The 24,821-nt window shown below is 35.4% G+C and overlaps 2 long non-coding RNA genes across 2 annotated transcripts in view; one reads left to right on the forward strand and one right to left on the reverse strand.

The window, feature by feature from the left end:
* Positions 1-24,821, reverse strand: part of LOC116533085 — a 706,275-nt gene that overhangs the window by 522,608 nt on the left and 158,846 nt on the right. The gene's annotated exons all lie outside the window — the stretch shown is intronic.
* Positions 4,041-23,551, forward strand: LOC116533087. The gene is made up of 4 exons (XR_004261080.1): positions 4,041-4,100; positions 6,618-6,681; positions 22,571-22,752; positions 23,336-23,551. It is a non-coding gene; the product is annotated as an uncharacterized LOC116533087 (long non-coding RNA).

The raw sequence follows: 24,821 nt of genomic DNA on the forward strand, positions 1-24,821 counted from the left end.
AAAAAAAAAAAAAAAAAAAAAAAAAAAAATATATATATATATAAATCAATGAAACGTGTAACTAACAAAGTACCTAGCATTTTCTTTGACTAAATCTGTGAAAATATGGAAAGTAATATAAGTCAGGGACCAGCTTCACTGTGCTTTGTATTTTCTAACAACACTGAAAATCTTACATTATGAATGGAAAGCAGACGAATGGAAATATATTCAAAGGAGAGTAATCAAAGCGTGAGGAAGCATGCCACATGAATAATGGCTGGAAGATAAGTGATAGTTGTTTCCGGTTTGGGGCTACTATAAAAAAAAAATTCACAGCTGCTGTGAATTTTTTATATAAATCTTTTTCATAGACACATGTTTCCATGTAGCTAAGGTAAGTATCTAGAAACAGAATTGTCCTATGGTAGGGACAATTTTTTTTTTTACATTTAACTTTATTAGAAACTGCCAGTTTTCCAGAGTGGTTGTACCATTATACTCTACTTTTAAATTGTTTGTATATTTATTTCAATCCCATTCCTTGATGGAATTATGTCAACCTTTCCAGATTTCTGTCTTGGAAAAAAATTAGAAGACTTAACCACAGTGCACTCATCTGCAGTGACCAAAAATAAGCAGAATTGAATGTCCATTACCCTTTTGGATGGCACAGGAACAGTCCAATTTCCCTTAGACTTCACTCATCACTCCTGACTCACTCACTCATTTACTACCAACTGATACATATTAGCATGAGTCTGCATATCCTCATGTAATGGGAGACTGGCACAACCCCAACCATTTTAACTTACTGATAGTAGGCCATTGCTGATACTTGCATTTGACTAAGAACATAAACTGCGACATGTGTGTATGTTTATACTTTGTCGTTGTTGCTTTTTGTAAGTATCATCTTGGAGATATTTCTGTTTTTCCTTTTGACTGCCTCCTGTTTCAGCTGCACCCAGAGGATGGGAACAGAAGCAGCAGCAGGGATGTTGCTAGGGAAAAAGGTTTTGATGACAAGGACGGAGATAGTAAATTGTGATTAGTGCAAACCCAGGAAGTGTCATCAGCTTAGTATTCTGTTATTTACTTAATTTGAGCCTAATGATATGAAACATTGTTGTAATCTTCAAGTTTTCTTATCCGTTTCAAGGTGCTTCAATTCCCTCAGGGAAGAGGCGAGCAGATGGAACCTTTCAGGCTGCAAACATAGAAGAACGAGATAGAAATATGCTCTCTGTCCTTGATGTGAAGATTCTGTCACTTTTAATTCTCTAGTTTGTTTACTCTTCTACTACATAAGAACTGGGGCTTGTTTTAGCAGCATTGATTAAGCTGTCATTGATTTTCCAAGATAGGAAATAGAACTTTCAAATTTCCCACATGAATTTTAAATAAGTCGGATATTAACAACAAGATAAAACATTTACCATGGCAATGCCAGAATAGGCATGTATCATTCAAAACCTTTCAAGGCTCACAAAGAGCATATGGACTCTAGATGTCAATACATACATGATTAGCATTAATTTTATTATTTAATATAAATTAATGCTTTAACAGACATCAAGCCCAAAGAATGGATGGTTCATTTATTTTTAGGCATGTTTGTGTTCACTGGAAATTTGCATAAAGATTTTCTACCAGTCAATAGAAATCAGTCTTATTAACAGTTAACAGTTAAGATTTATTGAGCCCAATATTCTGCTAAACCTTTAGAACACTATGTGAGTTAATCCTCACAGAAACCTCGGGGCAGAGTTTGTCCAACTTGGAACTATTGACATTTTGGGCTGGATAATTCTTTCAGGGTAGGGATTGTCCTGGGTATTGTAGGATATTGAGCACAATCTGGCCTCTACTCATTAGAACCCAGTAACATCTCTCATCCCAAATGGTGAAAATAAGACAGAGTACGATGGTTCACACCTGTAATCCTAGCAATTTGGGAGGCTGAGACAGAAGGATCACTTGAGGCCAGGAGTTGAAGACCAGCCTTGGCAAAATGACAAAAGCCCATCTCTACAAAAAATACAAGAATTAGCTGGGCATGGTGGCACACATCTGTAGTCCCAGCTACTTGGGAGGCAGAGGTGGGAGGATCCCTTGAGCCTAGGAGTCAGAGATCGCAGTGAGCTAAGATTGCACATTTGCACTCTGGCCTGGGTAACAGGGCAAGACTCTGTCTCAAAATAATAATAATAATCATAATAATAATAGAAAATGTCTTCATACATTGCAAATGTGCCCTGGGGGCAAAACTGCTCCCTGGCTGACAACCACTGCTTTAGGACAAATATTATTATTTCTGCTCTGTGACAGAACTTGCCTAGAGACACACAGCCAGCAAGATGAGCATCTGGAGCAGCGAGGTAAGCTTGTTTGGATTACAAGCCCAGAATCTTTGCATTAATTGATAATGTCTCTAGTTGATTTGAAAGATACATGAGCAAAATTGTGTCTAGTAACATGGGAGGTTTTTCTTAGTATTTACTTTAAGGTATAATGTGAATTGAGCATTTACTATTTGGAAGATACTACACCAGGGTGAAAAGTGACGACAAACTTAATTTACTCACGGCCACTAAACAACTTAAACCTTGCATTGGTAAATAGCTAATTCACAATTGAGGTTACGAATTTCATGTACTGTATTCAAACGGCTTTGGATTAAAATATACATTAATGTTTTTAAAAATTACCTTTTAAACATTTCTGTTCATTTAAGTTTTGGCATCATTGCACAAATACACAAATATAGAATTATTACTTATGGTAGAATTATCTTGTGAGAGAAAGTGTATCTACATAGTAGAATAATTAGCAAATCTAGCTCAATACCTGTTTTTGTAAATGTTTTATTGGGACATAACTATGCTCATCTGTTTATGTGTTGTCTGTGGTTACCTTTACGCTATGGTGACAGAATTCAGTAGTTGTGGCAGAAATCACATAGTTCACAAAGCCTGAGACATTTACTATTTGGCCTTACAGAGGAAGTTTGCTAACTCTGACGCAGTATTTCAAGGTGGTCAGATTTCTGTAGCTGTGTAATCGAAGGTATTCTACTTGTCTGTGTTTATACTTTGTATATTTTTAAATGTCTATTCATCTGGAATACATCCCTGAAGCACAAGAAATAACATTTAGTCTTTTCTCCTATTAAATTGCCTTAATAAAGAATAATTGATTAAAATGATCTGAAGGCTAATTCTGTGCTAGTCAATTTGCCAGGAGCTCTACATGCATTACACTACTTAATTGTTACAAAAATACTGTGAGGTAGTCTGTCAATTCTCACTTTTTATGAGGTCACTGAGACTTAGGAAGGTTATGAAACTTCCTCAAGGTCATGCAGAATCGAATTCATAAACATGTTTGATTAGTCTATTTAGCCACTATGTTACATTCTGCACGGAACAAAATGTCAATAAAAATTTTTACTTGGTTTTACCTATGTTTTAAAGATCTAAGCAGATGATTTTTTCAAAGTTTATCCAGATTTTCTGAATCTTCTCATAAAGGAAAAATATCTGATGTCTGTATAAATGAAAGGAGACCAAAATTATTGACTTATTCATTTAGCAAATACATAGTGAGTCCCCATCCTCCACTAGGCATTGTGTGAAGGGTATAGTAGTGATAAGATACATAATCCTTTACCTCACCAGGCTCTGCTTCTAGTGGGGAGACAAAAGCAAAGCAGAAAAAGGCCAGGCGTGTAATCCCAGAACTCTGGGAGGTCGAGGCAGGTGGATCACCTGTGCTCAGGAGTTCAAAGCCAGCCTGGCCATTGTGGTGAAATCCCATCTCTACTAAAAGTACAAAAGTTAGCTGGGCATGGTGGCATGCGCCTCTAGTCCCAGCCACTCAGGAGGCAGAGTCAGGAGAATTGCTTGAACTCAGGAAGCAAAGGTTGCAGTGAGCTGAGATCATGCCACTGCAGTCCAGCCTGGGTGGCAAGGGTGAGTGTCCCTCTCAAAAAAAAAAAAAAAAAGCAGAAAAATATGACAACACAAAGGGCTAAAATGACCATAATACAGGCATGTGCCAGATACTGACAGAGGATGAAGGTTTCACAAATGTATTTGAAACCAAGAAAGACTTCATAGGTGAATAGTGATTGGCCCTAATGGAGATTTGGACCCTGGCCATGATATATTTGGAACTGCCTTGGGATACAGAAGTGTTTTTGTACAATTCCTGACTGCAAGCTTGTGTTTTAGTTGGGGGATGCGATATAGAATGTCTAAAATATCCATTAATAATACAAGACATCTTATGAGCAAGTTCTAAATTGCGTGGAACAGGATAAAAGTACAACAGCAATTGGGAGTTGAAGGGAATGGACAGAGTGTGGGAGAGTCAGCAGGAAGGAGGGATGGCAGTTGAATGTTTAACAATAAGCAGAACCTGGCTGAATGAGGAAGAGGGGATGTTGAGGGGATGGAGTATTTTCAGTGACCACTTGAAGCAGGGATAGTGTCCACAAGCTCTTAACTCCTAAAGAGACTGGCCTCGATAAAATCAATGTTAAAAATAGTGGGAGAGAAAGGTCTATCGGTAGCTTTGGGCAAAAATATAGATGGTTTTGAGAAGAGTAGAAGAAATAAGAATACATTAATTTGGGCCCGGTACAGTGGCTCATGCCTATAGTCTCAGCACTTCTGGAGGCTGAGATGGTTGGATCACTTGAGGCCAGCAGTTCAAGACCATCCTGGCCAACATGGCGAAACCCCATCTCTACTAAAAATAGAAAAATTAGCTTGGTGTGGTGGTGTGTGCCTGTAATCCCAGCTATTTGGGAGGCTGAAGCAGGTGAATTGCTTGAACCCAGGAGGCAGAGGATACAGTGAGCTGAGATCGTGCCACTGCACTCCAGCCTGTGTGACAGAGTGAGACTCCATCTCAAAAAAAATAAATGCATTCATCTGATAATAGGTAGTTTGTGAAGAGTATAACATAATCTGAGGTAAGTGAAAAAAAAGACCAAATGCATTTAATAAATCATTGCTGTAGATAATTTTTAAAAATTCTATTAATATAATTTGATCCCCAAAATAATTGATATTCATGCCACATTGAAGTGAAGAGGTTGCACAGTACTTTAAAAATGAATTGATATTTTCAAGTAAATAATTTGTTTATTATTCAATAAGGGTACCTGCCTTACTGTGTATCTGACACTGTGAATAAAAATATCTGTGACTCATCATCACCTCCCTAGTTTTCAGTCTAATACAGGATGCAAGGAATAAATCAAATTATCACACAATGACCCCATATTTAACAACAGATAAGAATTCCAAATCAGAAGTAATCACTAGGAGAGTACATAATAAATGAAGTTGGCCTAGGAGTAGAGCCAATTGAGGAAGGTTTTTTTTTTTTTTTTTTTTTTTTTCTCCCCCTGATAAAGTAGGATTTAAAGGGAGCTGAAAAACAAATAAAACTTGCTGAGGCAAAAGGTAGGTAAGTATTGTGGACTGAGTAAGGAAGAAGCATCCAGGCTGAAGAAGTAGGATGTACAAATCCTTGGGCAGGAGGGAGAATGGAAAGTTCTAGCTTGTGAATTTATTTGAAATGTGCAAGATACATTTGGAGTAGTCACTAATGTTCTCAATTTCCTACTGCTGAAGTAAAATTTCAGCTTTACAGACAAGGACACATGGTTTTCTTTGTTATTCAGATGTAAAATCTGTACATCTGGCACAAGCAATATAAGTAGGTAAGGTATAAATAATTTGAAAATGCTAGGCCATTTTTAAAATTGTATGATTCTCTGCCTGAAGATAGCACTTCTTTTTTTCTTTCTAACTGGAAACAAAAGAAAGATAACTTATAAATCTTAAGTCTTGGGTTGAAATAGATTGGGTCTTAAAACTAAATACACAGGATTATTGGATCTATATCAAATAACCACTCCTATGTTGATTAATGTAGCTCTTAAGTAAAATTCATCTTCTTCTCCTTCCTCTGTTCTATTTATTTGCTTTTTTGGTAAACTTGCTTATTTTTTAATGTGATCTAAATACTGTTTTTAGCAATCATGAAAACAAATGTTGAGATTTTTTTCGATTCAAAACTTAACATTTTTTTCTGCTCCTCTTATGAGATCAAAATTTTAATCTTCTATCTTGAGCCTAAATAGCTGTTTTTAGCAATGTGGAAAGGAAGTATTTATCGACTACAAACTTTGTGCAAGACACTATGCCAGGCACCACTGTGGGGAATATCACCCTATTTTCATCAAGTTGCTCATAGTCTAGATGGGAATGCTAAAGTTAAATTATACTTATATAATTATATATACTATAGAGATGAATATTATGTATGAAATAAAAATGAATTAAGAAATACTTTGGGGAAGAAGGTGGTCTGTAATGTTCTGTATGAGAGCTTCATGGATAAGAAAACACTAGATTTGGATCTTGAATTAGATTAGATTGGGATACAAGAGACCTATTAAATTAGTAGATGTATGCTTATGTATGTCTGTTAAATGTCAGAGTCCATATTTCCATCTATTGTGTTACATTTTCTCCCTAATGGTACTTTTTAATATCATGAACATTTTGATAGAATTCTTCTATTATAAATACAATGTGTTTTTATCGTTTGTTTTTCAGGCATTTTACTTTAAAAGAGGATAGTGGTGAGGGCTTGAACACTAAGGAATTAATGAAAGATTAGGTAACTATCAGTTAATATACATTCAATACTCTTTTAGCTTGGTTACTTTCATTCTTTCATGTTTCGTCTTCATGAGATAATTTCTTCCAAGGGGAATTAAGATTTTACTTTCAGAATCAGGTCATGACGTGGCCTGTTTGCTTATATGAGAGGTTTTTAGTGAAAAGTGAATTAAATACATAGAAGTGCACACTGTTGCTTGAACTTATGAAAAGTTTAGCTTTTAATTTGAACAGGAGTGCTTTACAAGAGACAATGGTGATTTTAGACTACGCTGATTATGTATTTGAGTAAAAGTGAGTAGATTGTAGTTTTTTCAAATTTGTGACCTTTTAAAGAAGATAGAAATTAATATGTAGTCTAGTTTCATAGAGAATTCCTTTAAGATACAGTGAAAGAGAAATTGATATAGAAAATACAATTGAGGCCTATTATGTGTGTACTTAATGGATAGGTGAAGGCATTAAAGAAAAAGAGAGAAATAGAGATCATGTGCATTTCAAGGGTAAGCTGGATATTGTTTTAGGGATTTGTGAAAGGATATCTGGAAATCAATATTTTATCACATGAATATGAGAAAGGACACCAATAGAAATACAATACTTTGCAAAATTATTTTTGCACATGGTGATAAGCATCAGTAAAATAAGATTTATTTTTGATCCAATAAAATATGAGAATAATGTGGCTTACAAATATGCTATTTTCTTCATTGTGTATTAAATATGGACCATTGGAAAACAAATTCTGTGAATTTTCATGAAGTATCTCAAAAAAATGTGAGGTTTTAAGATTAGATAAGGTAAGTAAGATAATACAAGGAAGAAAAAAAGTTAACTAATTACATAAAAATTAAATCATCAGTTTTCACACTCTAATATGTTGGGCTTCAAATAGAATACCATGAATGATATTGTACACATAAACAAAAATGCTAATATGATCATTTCTCAATACTCACAAAAGACAGTTATAACAATCAAAATTTAATCTATGCTTAATACTAGAATATTACTAGTACTTAGATTTTGACTACAACTCTTAACATGTTGAATGTTTTAAGAATGTACTTCATCCCAAATGATGACAAAACTATTTATGACAGAATAATATGAGATTATGGGAAGTTTCCTAATTTGTTCTTGTGTGTTAACTGTTATTCAATTAATTTGTTAACCTGAGACTGACCATTAACTTCCTATCTACTTAATATTTAAAAATATATAATAACAAATTGAACACGTTTACTAGACACTAGGGACTATTTTAAACCTAGGCATTACCTTAATTCTCACACTATTCTTACAACATACAACATGTCTATTGTAGTTACTATAATCAATAATTTCATAAATAAGAAACATAAGACTTGAGAATTTAACACCTTTGAGGTAATTCAGATGCTAATTAAATGAGCTAGGGTTTGAACCTAGATCCCCCTGATTACAAATTTAAAATTTTAACCCCAAGGTTATACTGCCATCCACAGAAAGGACCACAGAAAGGACCACAGTTACCCTACCCAGTAACTGCAGAGGTTCTAGTAGCTGGGTTATAGAACTTCAGAGAACCACTTGCTAACTGAGCTATTCATTTATTCTGTCTAAACGTCATGCTAATTATCTGTAATGCAGCATTCATGTTAGTACTTACAACCTCTTAGGGCTGAAGAAATAATTTAATAATGTAATACACAGAGGTAGTTTAATATTTTAATTTCTATTATGCATGACCCTAAGTAAGTGAGCATTAGATAGCTTTTATTATTATTCTTAAATTCATATATCTATGTTTATAAAACTGGGTACCTTAGATTTATGTGGCATAGCAGAGCTTTCAAAATGTTTTCACACCTAAAATATTCATACATATGTTATTTAACATTTCATGTCATGTTTAATTAAGATAGGCTTAACATCCACAATTTTAAAGCTTAAGAATGACATATAAAATTCAGGTGCTGCAACTCAACTAGTTTTTGGAAAAAAATACCAAATACACTTTTTTTAGGTTTGAGATTCAGTTTTAAAGGGTTTTGCTCCTTTACTTACGTAATTTACTCACTTGAAATATGGCTTTCGTTTTATGATTCTGTGGAATTGGCAACCCCTGTTTTTATTCTAACAACTTAATACATTTCTAAATTATTACATACACTTTGTCCCCCATCAAAAATTGCTCCCAATCAGAATAAATACACACATCTCCCATACTTTGCCTACACTTTCACTTATCTCATTTTAGGAATGTATCGATTTTAAGAAAAACAAGAAACGTAACCTAATTGTGTTTCTTGGGGTCAGAATCCTGTTCTTTGAGCACTCTCAGAACACAGTAGGTTCCCAATGAATTTTGCCAAAATTGTTGAACATAATTTGAGTAGCTACAAGCTCAGAAACTATATAAAATTATATCCATGCCATCAAGTGACTTGCAATTTTATTGGTTAGAATTCTCTTTTAAACAGCTTTTTCCTCCAAGACTTTGATAAATGTAATGAATTTAAGAAAATATAGAGAAGTGCAGATTATAACAAATGCCAAGGTACTCATCTTGATTTTCTTCTTTGTCAAATGATTATCACTTCCATGAAGCTGTTCATGTCCTAATTCAAATTTTTGTATGTTTCCAAAAATTTATATATTTCTACTCAATGTATAATATTAAATTATGGATTTTATTTTTTTACATAAAGTGTGTTATACTGTACCTATTAATTTTTTTCACTCAACTTTATTTTTGAGATTAGTTATGTTAATGGACATAGATCAATTTCACTTTAATTGTTGAATAGTATTACATGATTTTAAAATACTGCATTTTGTTTATTCACTGGATAATAGGAACAAAATGAACAATAATAAATACTGTATAATAGTATATTCTTGTACAGATCTTCTTGCTGACATAAGTAGAAATAGCTCTAACAAATATACTTTTGAGTGAAACTGCTCGATTGATGGGTGTGTTTTCAACTACTTTGGTGAAAGTAGTTGACTTTTGGATTTTCTGATTAGCAAAAGACTACTTTTGCTCACATCCCTTATTCATAGTCAGAAAACCCAAACTGTTGTACCTGTGAAAAATGTCTAGGCATGACCTCTTTTCATCACTTCTACTTGTCACTGTGGTCTGAACACCCTCTTGATAAGTTACTGCACCAGCGAACTAACTGGCCTCCTTGCATCCATCCTTCCTCCTATAGACTGTCTCCCATACAGCAGCCCAGAGGATACTTCTAGAACTTAAAATTCAGATCCTATTACTTTTCTGCCTCAAGCCCGATAAGGGCCACTAATTCATTCGGAGTAAAAGACAAAGAAGTTATAGTGATTTACAGCCCACAGCCCCATCCCAGGATTGCTTTGTTTACTTCTTTTCCTTTTTCTTCTTCTCTAGATGGTAAACGGAGACTTTTCCTCCACCTTCACCCCCATTTCTGACCATGGGAGTCATGATTACTTCCTCTCTTCCTGAGGGTGTGGTATTTTGTGGTTCCTAGTTAATGGGGGCTTGGTTTCCCACAGAGTTCTCGGCCCCAGATGTCAGGCACTGACTTTGACTTTCCTCCCTCTGCCCAGCACAGCAACAAACCTCAAAGCCCAGTTTACTTAGATTAGCAGATACTTAGGAGAAAAGACAGTTGAATGCTCCTGTGATGTTTATTTTCCTGGGTTTCCATACTCTTTTATATTACAGCTGGTTATTCCCTCCAATCCTGTCAACACCTGTCCTCTTAAAGAGTTTAATTTTTAATTTTTAAACTCACCCTTGGTCACTAAAATTAGTTTTTAAAGACCAAAAAATCCATCATGAACATATTCTTTATCAATAGATGAAAATAATAGTCACATAGTCACAATAATTTTAAACACGCATAAACCATGCCTCTCCAAAAAATCAAGAGCTTTTTAGTCTCTGAGAGGGAGAGTGAATCTACCCTGGTTGAACACAATCAAATACTGAATCATTATTATTTTAACTGTGATTTTAGTGGTTCCTAGATCTTCAGAAGCTTGTCAGAAATGAAAATGTTATGTGGTTATTACATTATTTAGTGCCTTGTGTCAATAAATGTTTTCAGTTTCCCCTATTTGGACTATCTAAATAGTCTAGAACACTTATAGCATCTTCTTGAATTTTTGATAGCCTTGGAAACATAGGACAGAGCAACAAAATACATGTATGATAACATAAGTTAATAAAGACACAAATAATTTTCTACTTTAGATAGCTTTCCTTTTAGATTTTTTATTTAATTAGAAAGATATGAAAACAAAAATGTAAAAACCATCCATAAATTTCTCACCAAAAAAAGTATTATGCATAATAAGAAAAATAGTGTTATTTCTTTTCTGGCCTTCCAATTCTAATACCAAGAGAAAACAGTTGGTAATAACATGATACATGTTATTTCTGGATTTCTTTATGCAGGTTTACATACACTTTTTATAAATCTTAGATCATGTTATATAAACTATCCTGCATACTGCTTTTATTTTTTTCACCTAAGGGGTTATTAGAGTAAATGCACACATTTAGTTAATTTTTCAAATTATGAATAGTACAGCAATACTAGGATAAGAATTAGACATATGTGGAATTAGAATAAGACATATGTCAGCACACAAAAAATTAATACTCACAGATGGAATTACAATTTAAAAAAACTGCTTTATAAATTATTTTCAGTTAATATTATTTTTGTTTGATTCTCATAAATACTATGGAAAATGCAGATGCCATCTTTTTTCAATTAATAATATAAAGGCTCTATTTATATACTCAGGTTTGTTTATAATAACATTTGGATAATTTAGTATTATCTTATGAATATACCTCCACTTGCTTTAGTCCCTGTAATTAATTTTTTTCATTTTCTATCATATTTAGCAATATGCATTTAAATAAAATTTTCCATATATCTTAACATATAATACTACAGTATATGAAAATGATAATTGTAAAGTTTTTCTACAAGATATTAATTGGTCATAGCAAAATCATGCCTACTTCTTTGCCTCTGAAAATGATTAGAAGTGAGAGTTTAGACCTGTAGTATCCAATATGGTAGCCATGAGCCACTTGTGGTATTTGGGAATGTGAAATAGGGCAAGTTCAAGCTGAGTGCTTTTGTAGGAATAAAATACACATTGGATTTCAATGACTTGGTATGAAGGAAAGAAATAGAAAATATCTCATTAATTACGTCATATTGATTTTATTTGAAATAAAAACATTTTTGAACACTAGGCAAATAAAATAGATTTAAAAATTATCTTCATCTTTAATTTAATTAGATTTATTTTTGTAATGTGGCTACTAGAAAAAAAATGAAAAGCGCATTTGGGACCCACATTATATTACTTTTGGACTGTGCTAGTACAGTTTTTTGTTGTTGTTGAGACATATTTTCACTCTTGTTGCCCAGATTGGAGTGCAATGGCGAGATCTCAGCTCACCACAACCTCTGCCTCCTGGGTTCAAGTGATTCTCCTGCCTCAGCCTCCTAGGTAGTTGGGATTATAGGCATGTGCCACCATGCCTGGCTAATTTTGTATTTTTAGTAGAGACAGGGCTTCTCCATGTTGGTCAGGTCTCCAACTCCCAACCTCAGGTGATCTGCCCACCTTGACCTCCCAAAGTGTTGGGATTACAGGCGTGAACCACTGCACCCGGCCACTAACAATTTTAAAAATTAATATACCTCTTGTGTTTGAAACATAAAAATACAAAGTCAACAAACAAGGGTGTAACTTACTGAAGCAATTTACTGACCTAGATGTGGCCAAGAACTTTTCCAGGAACCCATGAAACCTACTGGAGATTCCAGAATCAGGAAAGTGAAAGCTTGCACAGCTGATGGAACACATTTGTCTATTCTTTCATTTTGTTCCCTATGTGATCCTTAAGAACCAGCTAGTTGAACAGATACACAGAGGCTATACAAATGGAAGTTTCTGCACTTTACTTGTATGCAAAACGGATGAACGACAGGTAAGAAAACTTAAGTATTCACTGAAAACCAAAACTTCTTCTGGGTCATGCATAGACTGAATCCAATTTTCTGCATTCAAAGATTGTCTTAGACTCTTTTGGGTTCTATAAAAAAATTCCTTAGACTGGATAATTTACAAAAAAATAGAAATTTATTACTTACAGCTCTGGAGACTGGTAACTCCAAGATCAAGCCACTAGCAGATTTAGTGTTTGGTGAAAGTCAATTGCTCTAAACAGCACCTTCTAGCTGTGTCTTCACATTGCAGGAGGGTAAAAGGTCTCCCTCAAACCTCTTTTATTAGGGAAGAAATCACATTCAGGAGGGAAGAGCCCGCCTATCCTAATCATCTCCTAAAAGCTTCATTTGTTAATACTATCACTTGAGGATTTAGTGTTAATCTGTAAATTTTAGGGTAACAGCATTCAAATCACAGCATTCTGTCCCCAAATCCCTAAAGTTAATGTCCTTCTCATTTACAAAATACATTTATTTCATTCAAATACTCCAAAAGTCTTGCCTATTCCAGCATCAACTTTAAAGTCTAAGTCCAAAGGCTCATCTAAATATCATCTAAGATATGAGTGAAACTCAAGGTTGTGATTCATTCTGAAGCAAAATTTCTTCCCAGTTATGAGCTTGGGTAATAGAGCAAGTTATGTGCTTCCAAAATACAATGGTGACGCAGACATAGACATTCCCATTTCAAAAGTGAGAAATCGTAAGAAAGCAAGAGGTACCTGGTCTCAGGAAAGTCCAAAACCAACAGAACAAACTATAGGCCCAGGAGAGCTGTGGAGGGAAGGATATTCCAAAGACAAGAGACCAGGAGAGCTACCAGTGTGCAATTCCTGCCTGGCAGAGATTCAGGAGTACGACTTCCAAGTATCAGAGCTGCCTACTCATTTGCCTCAGAAAATGATTAGATGTGAGAGTTTAGACCTGCAGTATCCAATATGGTAGCATGAGCTGGTCCCAGCAAAGCCATGGGGCCATGGCATCCTGGAGCCTTTAGGGCCCATCTACCACCCCAGTGTGTTTGGAAGGTGAGACAAGTCAGAGATTATTCTCAAGCTTCAAGGCTCTCTAGAGCAGTCTTTGAAATCTAAGTGGAGATAACCACGTGCCTAGAGCTTGCAGACTCGGCATTGCAGCAGAAATAGCACCTTTCAAACACTATCCAGGTATATTATCTGTGCCCTCTGGAGGAACAGCTGGAGGTTCACTTCTGCCTACTTGAGTCACAGCTCGGGTAGAGCTTTCAAATCACTCTGCCCCTGAAGACCCTGGCATCCTGAGCCTGCGATGGGAAAGGAGTAGCTGGGACCATAGGCATGAGCCACCATACCTGGCTAATTTTTTGTATTTTTAGTAGTGACAGGGTTTTACCATGTTGGCCAGGCTAGTCATGAACTCTTGGCCTCAGGTGATCTGTCTACCTTAACCCATCAAAGTGCTGGGATTAAAGGTTTGAGCCACTATGCCTGGCCCAGGGTTATTCTTTCTTTGTCTGAAGTAGCAGCACCTAGGTTCCTCCTATTCATACAAATCTCTTATTCAAGAGTTGCTTGCAAGGTTTGCTTGGCCACATCCTTGGTGTTCTCTCTGAAATTTCCTTCTCCAGACTTTACAACATGGTCAGGCTAAGAATTTTTCAAATCTTAAATACTGCTTCTCTTCTGATTATACATTCCATCTTTAGTTTGTTCTCTCTTCTTACATTTTAATATAAAAAGTCAAGAGAAGCCATGCCATACCCTCAACTTCTCAACCTCTTGCTTAGATATTTATTCTGCTAAATATCCAATTTCATCAATCCTAAGTTTCTCCTTCCACAAAGCACTAGAACACTAACACGATTCATTCAGATTCTTTGCCACTTTATTAAAAGGATGGCCTTTCCTTCAGTTTCCAATAACATATGCCTCAGTTCCAGCTGAAACTTCACCAGAATAGTCTCCACTATCCATATTCCTACCAACATCTGATCATGACCACTCAGGTAATCTCTAAGAAGATTGAGAGTTTTTCTATAGCTGTATAGCTGTCTTCTAAGCCCTCACTCAAATTGCCCTTAATGCTCCATTCATGATGATGTAGGCTTTTTCTAGTATGTACTTCCAGCCTCTACCAATTAACTAGTTCCAAGGCCAATCCACATTTTAAGGTATTTCTTACAGCAAATACAGTACCCCATTTCTTTGTACCAATTTTTGCCTTAGTCCATTTGGGCTGTTAGAGCAAAATACCTTCAACTAGGTAATTTACAAACAATAGAAACTTACTGTTCATGGTTCTGAAGGCTGAAAAGTCCAATTCAAGGCACCAGCAGATTCAGTGTCTGGTAACGGTCTGCTTCTCCTAGACAGTGCCTTCTAGCTATGTACACACATGGCAGAAGGGCAAAAGGTCTCCCTCAATCCTCTTGTATAAGGACACTATCTCCTTGATGAGGGCAGAGCCTTCATGACCTCATTACCTCCTAAAGGCCCTATCTCTTAATTCTGCCACATCAGAGATTAGGTTTCAACTTATAAACTGTGGAAGAACAAGCACTCTGAACGCAGCAAAGATGTTCATAAAAGTGTCACTGGAATTCCTTATGAATCAAAGAAAGATTTCAAACAAGTTTCAGTTTTCATTATAATATAGCTTACTATTTCCTCAATATTGAAAGTTATCCAGAGTTGATATATAAAATATCTTCAGAAATCATAGTATTCATTCAGTTCACCTTGCTTCCATACACACTGAATAGTAAGTGTGTCCATAGTATTTAGAATATTTTTAAATTTAGCTTTGGATAGAAGGAGGGTGGTTTCAGGAAAACTAACTGATCTGATAATACAGGTATTTGAATTCATAGCTGTTCTTGGTTAGATGACCTTTTACAAACTGCTTACATTTCTCGATCTCTGCTCTTCATATAAAAAAGTCAAGTTTGTACTGGAACAGCAAAAATGCTGTGGTTATACTTTAAAGTGCTCTCTAGTACAAAATCTTAAAGAAATGCAACTAAGAATATAAATTGTAGAGATGGAAGAAGGCTTAGGTAACAGTCAAGTATCCTCATCCAGAGATGCTCCCAGGGAATTGCCAAGGATTACAAAAGATTCCATTTTGAAAGTTTTCTGTACTGAGCTTATCTAAGTGGCAGTATGAGCTCTCAGTATCAAATAAAAATTAAGCCCTGAATGAAGCATTCGCCATTTGTGATTCCTAACAGTGCTATATCTTTTAATGCAGTTTATCATTTTAAAATACGATATTCCTAAGTTTTGTCATTAAAAATATCAAGGAAAATATGCACCCATCATCTGCTCACCTCACCCACTCTTTCCCATTGTTTATTCCAGATATCCACGAACGTCCCATAGTTACCTGGTGAAGGGGGTAACTTTTAGGTAGCAACATTTGCCACGTGGTCCTCTATATTCAATCTAAGCTGATTGTACCAGAAAAAAATATGACTCAGAGGCAACAACAAAACACATAGATTGACCAGTGCCATTATGTTCTGACATCACACCAAAATATGAGTTGGGACTATCAACTTTCTTCTCCTGAGAATATGAACTCAGAATAACAGAATGAACAGATTTTAAGTGGGCAATGTACCTGGAAAAGTATGATGTAGAGATGAGCCCTGAGGTGGGGTACAGAATATGCAAAGTTTTTTTTTTTTTTTTAAGAGTGAATAGATAAGATAAAAAGAGAAGGGAAGATCTCATGAGAGAAACATTAAACTCAGCTGTGATCAGTTTTATTTGGAGTAACATTTTATTCCATTACATTGAAAAAAGTACCATGAATAAAGTAAGCATCACCAACTATGTTGCTCATTAATAATCACACAGTTGTAAGATGAGCATATACATTGGATAAATCTGCATTTGCGAAATAGGGACAATAATACCATTGCTCTGGGATTCCATTGGAAAGCAAATGACTATATGTAGGCAAAGAATCTTTTGACTACATTATTTCTAAAAGTCTAAATAGAGTTCTAAAGACTTTTAGAGTATTTTAATACTCAGTTCTCAACAAATACCTTATTAAATACCTCGCGTTTCATTCAAAAACATTTTGTCATTACTCAAATTTGAGAAGGGGAAGATACACTGAGTCTACAGAATGCATGTCATAATCTACAGAGATAGACCACCATATTTTAAAAGACAGTAAATTTTTAAGGAAATCAGGTATTAGCTAAAAAATGTTTTGCCTCTCTTATGACATGACAGTTAAAATTCTCTAATTCTCTTAATGAATTTCACCTGCACCAAAATAGGTGGCAGTATAGTGAGAAGAATAAAACTGTTTTATGTCACCACTCTCAGTAGTGGACTTTTGATTATGTTTAATACGTAATTTCTTACCAAAAATCATGTTATGGTAATAGAATATGATAACCAGAAATGTGGCTTATACTACATAAAAAGCTATTTCTTATATTTAAGCAGTTCTATTGTTAAAAAGGAATATATTATTACATGATTTAAATCAAGTGTTTTTGATGCTTAAAAACAGTTTTTGACTGAAGAAGTGATAGTGTTCAGCCTTATTACTGACGTAATTATAAACAGCCTTGAAACATTCATATGAAGATGATCAGAGAAAAATAAGGTGTAGTACAAAACTTGAGCTTGGGCAAGAAACATCACAATGTGAGACAGCTAGGGCCTTAAAAGTGATGCCACAGTGAATACTCTAGGGAATGGAACAGTTCAAATGTTCAAAAATTCTGAAAAGAAATCATGCCTCATCTATGTGAAACCCTATGTGTCGTTTTCTACTTAGCGCAAGAAAATTCTAGGGGGATTGGGAAATGGTGCCAAAGGAAAGAAGGAATGAAATCATTGTATTTTCACCTTTTCCCACTTTATCACTGGGTTAGAGGATGATTCATGAACATCTTCTTAAAATATCCATTGTCATCAATAAAATGACTCTGAACTAAATGTAAAGTTTTATCAATAAAGGAATATTGAAATTAGAATCACACTTACTTCCTTTCATTATTTCCAAGATGCTGAATAATCTAGATCAATGGAAAATAGATCAATGAGTTTATCCTTAAATATATACATATGAAACTTTCAAGAAACCAGACTCAATAAAAAGTAAAGAAATATGAGACTAACATAATAGGGCATGACTGAAAACTCATCCAGTTCTCAAAAAGGTTCACATATGAGGAATACTGTTCACCTGACTGATGGTGCATTTCCTTTTTGCTTACTCTGTGAGCATGAAATCAACAGACAACAAATGTGTCTTTTTTATACTGTGTGCTTAATAAACAGTGATCCATCCTAGTCACTTAAAAAATCTAGTTGGGCAGATTGGATCCCAATCTTCCAAATGTTTACAGATGGAGATAACACTAATAAAATTAAGCACCACTGTTTACTTCACATCTTTTTGTACATAAGACATGTCTCTGGATTTCTAGGTAGGTTTTCATGTACTTTCTATAAAACTTATGTCATGCTGTGTAAACTATACTACATACTGCTTTTTTTCCCACGTTATGGAGCAATCATACTAAATACATATATTTAAGTAATTTTTCTAATTATGAATAGCACAGCGATACTAGAATAAGAATTAAACTGTGGAATTAGAAGAAGACGTACATCAGCACAAAGAAAAATTAATACCCAAAGATGGCATAACAATTTAAAAACTGCTTTATAAATTATTTTTAGATAATTTTGTTTTTTTCTCAGAAATATTTACCGTGGAAAACGCAGATGGTGCAGGTTGGTGCAAGAGTAATTGCAGTTTTTGCTCTGTTGAAATTTGCCATTTGATATTGGAACACATTCTTAAATAAATGTGGTTAGGCTATACATCATTTTAATGTGCATTTCTCACTTTATTTTTTTTTGCTGATGACTCTATGTTTTTTTTACTTGCTGTTTCTATTTATTTTAGACTATAGAAATAATGTTAGACCAAAAGCAAATCTGAGCAATTTTCCTTTTTTTATTTATTTTTTATTTTTTTGAGCTGGAGTGTTGCCTGTTGCCAGGCTAGAGCGCAGTGGTGCAATCTCAGCTCACTGAAACCTCCACCTCCTTGGTTGAAGCAATTCTCCTGCCTCAGCCTCCCAAGCAGCTGGGACCATAGGTGCGTGCCACCACACCCAGTTAATGTTTGTATTTTTAGTAGAGACAGGGTTTCACCATGTTGGACAGGGTAGTCTCCATCTTCTGACTTCATAATCCACCCACTTTGGCTTCCTTAGGTGCTGAGATGATGCTCACAAGCCACAGCGCCCAGCCAGTGTTTTCTTAGTTGAGTTCAAAATGGGTAGTAAAGCAGGGAGACAACTCACAACATCAACAACACATTTAGTCAAGAAACTGCTAAGGAATGTATAGCACAGCGGTGGTTCAAGAAGTTTTGAAAAGGAAGAGAGCCTTGAAGACGAGGAGCGTAGTAGCAGGTCATTGGAAGTTGACGGCAACCAATTGAGAGCAATGGTCAGAGATGATCCTCTTAAAACTACACAAGAAGTTGCTGAAGAATTCAACATAGACCAATTTAGGTCATTTGGAATTTGAAGCAAACTGGAAAGGTGAAAAAGTTTGGTAATTGGGTGCCTCATGAGCTAAGCGAAAATCAAAGAAATCATTGTTTTGAAGTGTCATCTTTTCTTATTCTATGTAACAATGAACCATTTCTCAATCAGATTGTGACATGTGTGGCTGGGTTGGGTGGCTCTTGCCTGTAATCCCAGTACTTTGGGAGGCCGAGGTGGGTGGATCACCTGAGATCAGGAGTTTGAGACCAGGCTGACCAATAAGGTGAAACTCCATCTCTACTAAAAATACAAAAATTAGCCAGGCATGGTGATGTGGACTTATAGTCCATTCCAGCTACTCTGGAGGCTGACACAGGAGAATTGCTTGAACTTAGGAGGTGGAGGTTGCTGTGAGCCATGATCATGCCACTGCACTCCAGCCTGGGTGACAGAGGGAGACACTATCTCAAAAGAAAAAAAACTAGGGCCGGGTGCAGTGGCTCATGTCTGTAATCCCAGCACTTTGGGAGGTAGAGCTGGGTGGCTCATGAGGTCAGGTGTTCAAGACCAGCTTGACAAACACGGTAAAAGCCCGTCTTTACTAAAAATATAAAAATTAGTTGGGCATGGTGGTGCGCATCTGTAATCCTAGCTACTCGGGAGGCTGAGGCAGGAGAATCGCTTGAAGCCAGGGGGCAGGGGTTGCAGTAAGCCAGATTGTGCCACTGCACTCCAGCCTGGGTGACAGAGTGAGGCTCCATCAAAAAAACAAACAAATAAAAATAAAATATAAAAAAAGATTGTGACGTGCAATGAAAGTGGATTTTATATGACACTGGCAATTACCAGTTCAGTGGTTAGACAAAGAAGGGGCTCCAAAGCATGTCCCAAATCCAAACTTGCACCAAAAAACAAAACAAAACAAAACAAACAAAAAAACAAAAACAAACAAACAAACAAACAAAAACAAGGTTATGGTCACTGTTCAGTGATCTGCAGCTGGTGAGATCCACTACTGCTTTCTGAGTCCCAGTGAAACCACTATATCTGAAAAATATGTGTAACAAATTGATGAAGTGCACTGAAAACTGCAATGCCTGCAGCCAGCATTGGTCAAAGGAAAGGGCCCAATTCCTCTCCACAATGCCCAACCACGTGTTGCACAACCAATGCTTCAAAAGTTGAATAAATTGGGTTACAAAGTTTTGCTTCATCCACCACATTCATCTGACCTCTCGCCAACTGACTACCACTTCTTCAAGTATCTCACCAACTTTTTGCAGGGAAAGCACTTCCACAACCAGCAGGATGCAGAAAATGCTTTCCGAGAGTTCCTCAAATCCCAAAGCACGATTTTTACACTACAGGAATAAACAAACTTACTTCTCACTGGCAAAAAATGTGTTAGTTGTAATGGTTGCTCTTTTGATTAAGAAAGATATGTATGAGCCTAGTGAATGATTTAAAATTCACAGTCCAAAACCACAATTACATTTGTACCAATGTAATAAATTGATGTCTTGTATGGACAGTCTGGAAGGGAAGAACACTCCTCTGAGGTGCCACAACACAAGTCGTTCACATTAGAACTCAGAGATAGCTACTAAATGAAATTAATGTTTGACTTATATTTCACAGGTTTTTTAAAATTTTATAAAACAAAAAATATCACAACATTAAATAAGTATGCAACGCATACTTGAAGTCATGAAATAATCTCAGGAGAAAGAGAAAGAGTAAAGGCAACAACAGCATAGGTGATTTAAGGCATTTCTTTATCCTAAACGTGCTTGTCTTCCAACCTTCTAATCATTGTTCTGGCATGTAGCCCAAGCTAAGGCATGATCTTTAACAGTTCTCTGCAGCTGTCTGAGCGCCCCAGGTGGATGGTGAAGGGGTTAAAATGTGCTAATCCTGCATATTGACTAAGTTAAAGACACTTGAAAAATGCCAGGTGTGAAAAGATCATGTTGACCTTGTGCTGTTTCTCAAAAGCAGAACAAGAAATTCCCATGTGAAAGATGCTCTTCCTGTATTAGAAAGAGGCAATGTCCTTATCCTCAAGGACAAGAAGTTGAAACCGAGAGAATCCTATGCAGACATCACTAATATAACTCTTAATTCTCCATATATAATTTAGCGGCTTCTTCACTTTTACTGCTCTTTGGCTTATTCACTATACATAAGTAATAGATTCTAACTGCTTCTTTACATCTTCATTTTTTTAATGAGGCCTCCCATGCCATATAAAACATACATTTTGCTTTTCTCCTGTTAATCTAATTTTTGTAAATTTAATTCTCAGAACCAATTGGAATGCTAAGAGGATAGAGGTGGAGTTGTTCTGAACCTACAAAACAGAGATGTGATACCACTCATTGTTAGAATTCACAGACCAGTTGAGATTAATACATGTCTTTGTCTCTATATCTTTAAAGCACATTCATTCTCATTAAAATAGTAAATATATAGCCATATCAATTACTGAGCATCCTGAATGTTAAAAACAGAAAGACAAACATCTATACTTTTAAGGATGCAGAAATATTAGATTGTAATGTTGAAGTAATATTTCTATTCTCTATTTCACATGGCAACTTTTTGGGGAGGAGTAACTACTTTTCTTTTTCTTTTTTGGAAAGTCCTTGAAAGAGACTTATAGAGACCGAGATAAACACTTAAATGTAATGTTTGAGGCTGGCATGAAAACCCTTTTGTTCTATGGTCACTTAAAGGAAGACTCTTTCTAAATATTAACCAGAGTCATTTTCCAGATTATTTAACTCTACGGCTAAATGTGCTATGAGAAATGAAACTTCTGACTTTTAGGCTGCAGTGTTAATGGACTGATTCCTTTTCCTTACAGCATATTGTAGATGTTCCATTCACATGCATTATAAAGAATAATGATAGTTTTATGCAATATATATTTTTGAAATCTGGGAAAATGTATATTACTTTATATCACATTTGATTTTTCATATAAATTACTGTAGCCCTTTGAAAAAACTTTAAAAATCCATTTTTGGAGTTTACTATATTAGTCATGCCTTTTGGTGATCTTTATTTTTTGACAATAATGAAATTACTTAATGTCATTTCAAGTTCATCCCATTACATATACACATGAACTCAGAGCTGGGGTAATTCACTTATGTAGTTCAACATCTCCTTTGTTACAGATGGTAAACGTGCAGATTTCTCCCTCCAGGAAAGAAGCTCTTTCATAAAATAATTGCATATTCTGCTCATTTTTTCTCTTCACTGATGCTTTTGTATTGTTATTACACCCTGTCAGATTAGTAATTAGCATGCAACCTCCATACGACATAAATGCATTTCTCTTGCTTTCTTACAAGCCCCTTTAGCGACTCAAAGCATATTATAACTCCAGCTGGCCAAAAAGAGAGGAAATAAATAATATAACAGGAATAACTGCAAGAGCAAGTGCAGCATCAGGCTGGTGCATTTCTTTTGATCAAAAGGTCGAATTGCAACTGGTCTTTGAAGAGTTTTTTGATGACAGTGTACAACCTTTGCAGTAAGTTTTTTATTACTTTTTAATACATAATTGAATTAATAGCCTTAGTCACACTCTGAGGGAGGAAATTAGCTGAAGAAGGAGAGAACCCTGTGATAAACCTTCTGAAAAAGAGAAAAATAAGTGGTTAATCCATAGGTCAACCTTAAGAGGGACAGAAGACCCCCAAAGAACTGACCAAAGAGCCTATGCCTAGTAGAGTCAGTTTGAAATCATGTAGATTAGAATTGGGATTATAGGAAGAAATCACTAATACATACCCATATATAGAGAAAAATTCAGTCTGCTTGGGTGTCTTTTTCAAAAGGAAAATAATTCAATAAAAAATAACCAAGGTGAAAGTATTCTGTGAAATTTCTATACTGAATAGAATCGGTTATTTAATTTGCAAAGCCCAATGCAAAATGAAAGTCCAAGTTTGCTTATTCAAAGTTATTAACGATTTCAAAGTATCAAAACAGTGACAGTAGAGTCTTAAACTAGGTTGGGGGGCGATGCAGTGAGAATAGGGGTAGATATGGCTGGGAGTTCTATGTGGAACTATACAGGTTGCATACTTATGAATCTGGTCTTGCTCCTGCAGGCAGCTCCTGGACTGACCTTAGGCTGCTGTCAAATTAAACCAGCACTGTAAATAAGAGGGCAAGTACCCTAAAGCTGAATGAAGGTGCATCTTAATTACAATCCTGGCTCCACTGCTGACTGTAAGTGTAACCTTGGATGAGTTACTCAACTCTCTCAGTTTCAGTCTACTCATCCACAAACAAGGGATCACAATAAATGAATAGCACCTTTCACAGAATCCACCATATAGTGAGCATTCACCAAATACTGTGTTCATCATCTAATATCATAACACACTGAGCATTTGTCAAACTAGAAAGTAGTTTGCACCTGGATATTTGTTTCTTTTATTAGTTATCCTATTGATGTTTTACTTAAATTTTGTGCGGTAATGTGAAAGAAAATTACTGCTTTTCTGCTATTTAGTTAGCATTTACATGCTTTTTCAAAAAAATGTTACAATAAAATTAATAAAAGCTGAATTAGGTCTTTGCTATTTAATATTATCTAAAAATAACTACCTTCTAGGACCACATTATATAACAACATATAGTAGCTACCTAGGGGCAGGTATCTGAATTGTTGAGAAAATTCTAAGAAGAAAGGACCTTCCTCTGGACATCATACCCTATTCATATTGCTAGTGTCAGGGATGCTTACCATGGTTATAGCATGATAATAACATGATACTGATCATCAATACACAGCTTATGAACATAATTCCTCAATTCTAATAAAGCATCAATTGGGACACACAGGCCATAAAATGCCTAATAGCCTTTAGATGGAAAGAAAAACAATTAAAATGCTGTCATACTATATGTACAAATGAATTTTAAAATGCAGTCTGATTTCCAAAATATTAAGCTATTTTATACACACAATAGTACTGAGGAAGCATGTCAGGACATTCCATTGACCTATAATACAATCATTAAGTTTTGTTCATTTATTGACCTTATGAAAGTTTGCTCTTTTATTTGCTCATATATATGTGTGTGTGTGTGTGTGTGTGTGTGTGTGTGTGTGTGTGTGTATACCTATATAATATATCCCATTTATATATATATTTTCCTATGTATCCCATACGTGTATATATATATATCTATTTCCTGTATGTGCTTGTCTCCATAAGTATAATGTAGATTACATCCATAACATTCTTATGACTTGTTTTGAAGGTAGGAATTATTCCTTCCTTTATTCATTCCATAGATAATGAGTACCTTCTATGTTCCAGGCACTTGTTTAGTAATTTGGGATAGAACAGTAAATAAACTGAACAAAAATCCCTGTCCCAGAGAGCTTACATTCCACCGGGGAAGATTTCAATAAACAAAATGAATAAGTAAAGTAAGAACTTGATAATGATCAGCAATGTCGAGAACTTTTCTCTTTTAAAGGAAGGGAAATTTAGAATTCTGAAATTTGATTTTAAACATGACAAAGAATTCTTCCTTTGATATTCTAATGTAAAGGGTGACTCACCTGTACTATGACCTAGA

This window comes from Sapajus apella, unplaced genomic scaffold (assembly GCF_009761245.1).
Source record: "Sapajus apella isolate SASKATOON/1434 unplaced genomic scaffold, GSC_monkey_1.0 scaffold79, whole genome shotgun sequence".
NCBI classification, from domain to species: domain Eukaryota; kingdom Metazoa; phylum Chordata; class Mammalia; order Primates; family Cebidae; genus Sapajus; species Sapajus apella.